The sequence below is a fragment of the Trichosurus vulpecula genome, chromosome 9 (assembly GCF_011100635.1).
Source record: "Trichosurus vulpecula isolate mTriVul1 chromosome 9, mTriVul1.pri, whole genome shotgun sequence".
Lineage (NCBI taxonomy): Eukaryota > Metazoa > Chordata > Mammalia > Diprotodontia > Phalangeridae > Trichosurus > Trichosurus vulpecula.
Genome location: NC_050581.1, coordinates 193,200,312 through 193,206,609, shown reverse-complemented (window position 1 = coordinate 193,206,609; position 6,298 = coordinate 193,200,312).

Genomic DNA, 6,298 nt, shown 5'->3' with positions numbered 1-6,298 from the left:
CATCTGAATTGCATTAGGGAGTTAGAGAAACGTATATTTTAAAGGATATTCCCTGTAAGCAAATATTGTTCTAAATTTTCTGATTCATCCTATTGTAACATTATTCGTTTTGTAGTTGTAGTGTTGCGGACATGTTGGCTGCACAAATGCTCACACATCATACAATTACAAGTCAACATGGCTCTTGAGAAGACTCTATTTCTCCAAGTTGGTGATACTTTAAGATAATATCAAAAGGGAGAGACCGCAAGGAACAAGCAAAGGTTAAATTGTAACATAGCATGATCCCAAGGGGGTTGAATTGTAACACAGCACAGTTTCAGCAGGTACTCCCAGTGCCTACCAAGAACTGGGAGCACGTACTCAATCCAGACCTGAAGAGATTGTTCTGCCAACGTTAAGCCAATGCTCTTGATGTCCTTAAGTCATGATTAACTCACCAGTGGAGAAATAATGGGTCAGTTCCAAAATATTGCTATATTTAAGTAAGTTTTGAGAACAAGCTGTATTCCACATGAGTTATTTTTATATGACTGCATAAAAAGTGTTCTTGACTTCTCCTCATAGTCTTTCACAAGCCACCTCTATGCTCTAGATGGTCCTATTTTCCTCTTTTCAATAAACTCTATATAATTTCAAGGACTATCTTCATATAGGTTTTGGGAGAGGAGAGAGAGAGATAGTGGAGAGAGAGAGAGAGAGAGGGAGAGGAGAGAGAGAGAGAGGGAGAGGAGAGAGAGAGAGAAGGAGGGGAGAGGAGAGAGAGGGAGAGGAGAGAGAGGGAGAGGAGAGAGAGGGAGAGGGAGAGGGAGAGGGAGAGGGAGGAACAAAGAAAAGAAAGAAACAAATCTAGTTAGTAAACCGCAAGTTAAGTGGGCAGCTTCTGGCCATCAACATTCACCTTCCTTTGGAGAGTAGAAGGGGGAAGGGGAGAGGGAGGGGGAGGAAGGGGAGGGAGAGGCTGAGTTGAATTACCCAACTATCTGGGTCTCCATTCAAAATAGGCCCCTGCCCAAGCTCCACTTAATGGCTGTGTTTTGGGCCCTCTTGGCTCAGAGTGAATATCAGTGGTAACTGTTTCTCTTTGGAATAGCAATCCTGAGGGTCTTCCGCTCCCAGCTTGATTTTTTTTTCTTTTTCTAATTAAAGGGGCCATCCCTTGACTTACTTCTTAAAGAGGTCTATTCACTCTAAGTGAGTACCTGAAAAGGCCTTAGCCTAAAAGGGCCAGGGTCTCCCATTGCATCCTGGGCCATCTCCAGTCATCTTGATGAATATCTGGTCACTGGACCCAGATGGCTCTGAAGGAAAAAGTGAGGCTGGTGACCTTGCACAGCCCTCCCTCACTCAAATCACTCAACTGCAAGTCATGTCATCATTTCCCTGATGCCATAGTTCTCTTCAAAAATGAAGGACAAACACAATAACACAACAATAATATGAATTTATGACTTGCTTAGCAGGCAACATTCCCTAGCCACATTATGCAGCTCATGACTAGGAGTGGAAAAGGCCAATGATGGGGGTGCTCTGAATTTGAAGATTTATAAGATGTAAATGAGAGTTGGATAAGGGGTCCAAGTATTCAAGGGTGAGCACAGAGAGCAGTACATAGTTCGAATGGTCAACCATGGAGTCAGGTTTGTGAAGGACAGATAGTGAAGTCAGACTGGGAGAACAGGGAGAGATAGAAGGACTCTGGATCATAGTGAGGACAAAGAACGCATTCATCGGGAGTGAAGCAAAAGGAGAAATGGAAAAGACAAGAGATTACGAGTAGAGAGCTCTAGATGTTGGAGGTAGCAGTTTTAGGTGATGCTGAGGCAAGACAAGGCAGCAAGCATCACTTATTATGTGCTAAGCAGTAGGGATACAAATGTAAGCAAAAAGAAAGATAGTCCTTGCTTTCAAGGAACTTCCATTTTAATGCAGGAAGACAACACACGAATGGGGATCGAGAAGGGGAGGGGTAAAGAATGGTGCAAGATCCATAAAGTCAGCAGAGGGGAGGGGAGAGGAGAATGAAGTTTAACTGGTCCCCAAAATGGAGGCTACAGAAGGAACTTACCAATGGGATAAGGGGACCAGTATGGCAGAGTGCTATTACAGAGTGAGATGGCCCCAGGTACCAATGGCTGTTTCAGGATGAGGAGGCCCACAGTGAGATTGCAGCTGATGTATGGTGTGTCAAAGACAGAAAAGTCAAAAGCAGAGCTGAAGAAGGGACTGTTGAGATCTCCTGGGAGGATACAGCATACAAAACTGGGTGACAAAATTGCCACACAGTGAGGGCCCAGCACAGAGCAGAAAACATGAATTTGTAGCTGACCCAGTTGTCACAGTGTGACTTGCACTTTCCTGTTCAACTGATATGAACAAAGAGGTCATATCTCCTAGACAAATAACCAATTATAATACTAACTGTCCAGGCTGCCATATCTGGGGCTGAGTGGTCATGGTGCTAAATTCAGGGCTGTGTTCCTATGAAGGCTTCACACATCCCCAAGTCCCATCCCATCCCCTTAACCCAAAGTCCAGGCCTTTATTCTGTCCAAGCTTTCTCTGCATCTCTCTGACCAAGTGGATCCAAATGTGAAATCCATATTTCTTCAAAAGGCCAACTAATTAGGGAGTATTTATTTCATAGTGAAAGGAATTACCCAATTTGAAATTGGAAGAAGTGACTGAAAAACACAATGGAGAAACAAGCCCATTTAATTAAAAGCAATGGTAACAAAGAGATTTCCAATAAGAGTCATTTAGTTAACTTCCCTAGTGTCTGTGAAATGTGATGTAACACAAATTCACAGTGCTCTCCTGTGGCTCAGACACAACAGGCAGTTGGGTTTTTCTCAGATCTCAGGATTGGTGACTTCAGGTAACTTTAAAAATGACAAGTGCACAGGCTTCTTGGTGTGGATTTGGAGGGATTTGTAGTCAAAGGATCTGGGTCTGAGTCCTGGCTATGTGTGACCTTGAGTGAGTCCTCTCTGGACCCCTGTCTTCTCTCTAAATAGTGAGGCCAGTTACTCATTGTGGTACTCTTGCTTAAAGGTTCCCAAGTGACTTTGATTTCTTGTGCCCTAAATTGTCTTGGAGTGGGCAGGATGCCTACTTATGATTAGAAACAAAGATGACTTATAGAACAAGACCGTTGGTAATTTTGGCTTGTTGACATGAGTAGAAAGCTGTTTTCTGCTCCCTTTGTAAGCCATGATTGAAGTTTTCCAGCTGGGTAAGTGCCATACTTGTTAACACTTAAGAACTTGGAGTGCCAAGACCACTAACGCAGTCATCTTGGGGCCATCTAAATGAACCAGGACCAGGGTTGGCCTAATACTATGGAATTTTTCAAGAAAAGCCTGTCCTGTTGACCAAACCTAGTATAAAGAAGCAAACTAAGAAAACAAAAGGCTAGAAACATTGTGAATTGTTCTGCATGGTTTTCTTTTGAAGATCGGTGTAAGAATTTTGGCTCTTTTATATTTGAGATAAAATATCAGAATAAACTTGAAAGTTTAAAAAAAAATTTAAAAAATAAATAATGAGAGGGTTGAATCTCTAAGGTGGTTCCTCTGTCTCCAGATCTATGGTGGCTAAGGTGATGACTGGTCTTGCTTGGGGCTGCTGACCACACTATAAAGCACCTGGTCACTTATTAAATCAAACTTCAGGTACAACCTAGGTTTAGGCTACCTCAAAAATATGTTTTCTGGAGTTCCCAAGGTTTGAAAGTTCTTGTGTCTCCTATGAATGGGCAGGGCATCATGGCCAGTCAGGATTAGGCCAGGGATGAATTGTGCTAAGATGGTCTCTTCATAAAAAGCAAGGTTATGAGCAAAGAAGCTTTTAGGTCCTGGTAGAAAGGAGATTGTCATCTCCCACTTCATGTTCTCACTATTAAATCAATTCAATACAACCTGTATTTTAAAAGTACCTACTATGTGCTAGACTCCCCGCCCCCCCCCCCCACCTCTAAGACTAAGTTCTGAGGATGCAAAGACAAACATGAAATAACCTTTCCCCTCAATGAGCTTACCTTAGCCCTGTTGCCTCCAGGATCAAATATTAAATCCTTAGCTTAGTTTTGGAAGCCCTGTATAAGCTGGCCCCTTCCTATCTTTCTAGTCTTTTTAAACCTTATTCCTCTCCCCATACTCTGTTACCCACTGACACTGGTCCCCCTGATGTTCTTCCAACAAGGTGCTCCCTTTCCAGACCCTGGGCATTTTGACCAGCTGTCGTTATTCCTGGTGCCTGGTGTTGTCTTCCTCCTCCTCTCTGTCTCCCAGCTTCCCTGGCTTCCTTCAAGTTGAACCTGAAATCCCAATTTTATCTATAAGAAGGCTTTCACCGTCAACATTAATGTTAATGCCTCCCCTCTGATGTTACCTTCCATTTGGTCTGTATATATCCTGTTTGCATATACTTGTTTGTCGGTTGTCTCCTCAATTACACTGGGAGCTCTTTAAGGGCAGGGACTGTTCTTTGCCTTTCTTGTGTCCTCAGTTCTTAGTGTAGTGCCCGGCACAGAGGTTTATTGACTTTACACATTCAAGTCACAGAACTGAACTGGTTTGAGGGGAGGGGGAAGCGCGGACCAAGTACCAAGGGAAAATGCTCCAGAATTTTGGCTTGGTATCGGGTGAGATGCCTGTTGCTCTGACCTTTGGGTTTTCTGATGCTTGCATAGGGATGTTCCCACAGCTTTCGTCTGTTCAACAAGCACTGATTAAGTGCCAGTCACCATGCTAGGTGCTGGGATGCAAAGTAAAAGCAAAAACAGTCCCTGCCCCCATAAAGCTTATGTTTTACTGGACCAGGACGAAGCAACACATCATTACAAAGTACATTGTAAATACAAAATTACTTGGGGGAGGGTAGAAAAAGTATTAACAACTGAGATCAACAGCGGGCTTTGAGCTGAGCTTTGGGGGCAGCTAAAGATTCTAAATCATCTCTAAGGTCCTTACTAGCACTCTGTAACCCTAAAGCTTAGAACTGTTCCTGTCACATTGTAGGTGCTTACTGGCTGACTGACTTAGTCAAGTCACTTCATTTTCCCAGCAAGGGCACTTTGACTCAGAGGGGTCACACAGGTAGGGGCTGAGCTGAGATTTGAACCAGCTTTCTGGCTCCAGATCCAACAGTCGGCCTACCACACCCTAGCTTGGTAGTCAGAGCTGATTGTCTGGCAGACATTGGCTCCAGACTTGTACCTGGGAAAACACTGATCTAATCCAACTTCTTCATTTTACTGAAGACTTAACTGAGGGAAAGGGAAAGGGAACTTTTCCCCTGGGGTCTCAAATTCAGTGAGCTGCTTCTCCTATTTGTATCAATTTTTTTTACATGACTCTCTTGCTCACAAGGATCCCCCGCCGTCTTTTTTTTTCCTTACCATTTGACAATAGAGAAATATGATCTGGGGCCCAAAGGCCTTGTGTGCCCTCCTGTAGCTCCCAGAACAGGGGTAATTAATCCTTCTTTTCTTTCTTTGAAGTCTTCAGGGACCCAGCCAAATTCCAATGGAGTAATTGGTGGGTTTATGGTTGTGGTTTACATAAATTACAGAAACATAACACCAGTGACATTTATCTCAAAGTGGAAAATGCAGCCTTCCCTCATCTAGAGGTCCTTGGGATTGGTGCCATTTGCAAAGTTAACCATTCTCTTGAGGAGGCAAATGAGTTTCCTTGGGGGTAGAGGGGATTCTAAGAAATTAATTTTGCTTTGTTTTCCAATAGTTAAAAGGATATAAGAGTTCCACAGGGAAGCCACATTTCTGGAATGTTTAAAAGAAAAAGAAAGGGGCTACAACTTGAAGAGGGGATGTGTTGTTTAACTACAACCCTGACAAGTAATGGAAAGGGTAGGGACTTGGGGTCAGGGGTCAAACCTTGGTTTGAAGCTCAGTTCTCATGTTTACTTTATTTACAAATAAGTAAATAAAATAATAATAAAACAATAATATTAAATATTAAGATAAATATTAAATAATAAAAAATTAATTATTTTATTAGAAGCCAAGAGAAGGGAGGCAGAGGCAAGATAGCAGAGTGCTGTGAGCTCTCTGAACCAGAATAGCAACAATGACAACAAAAAGTCACAGCGAGACATTTTTTAGCCCAGGACAGCTTAGGAAGACAGAAAGAGAGGTCTGTGGACACTGGGGTAGAAGCTGGCAGGGAGTATCAAGCAGTCCTGGCTATGGGGCCTAGAGGCAGCAGTTATAGTGGTAACAGCAGCAGTAATGGTACCACAGGAGCCCTCAGTACCCAAGGATGGTAAGGGGACT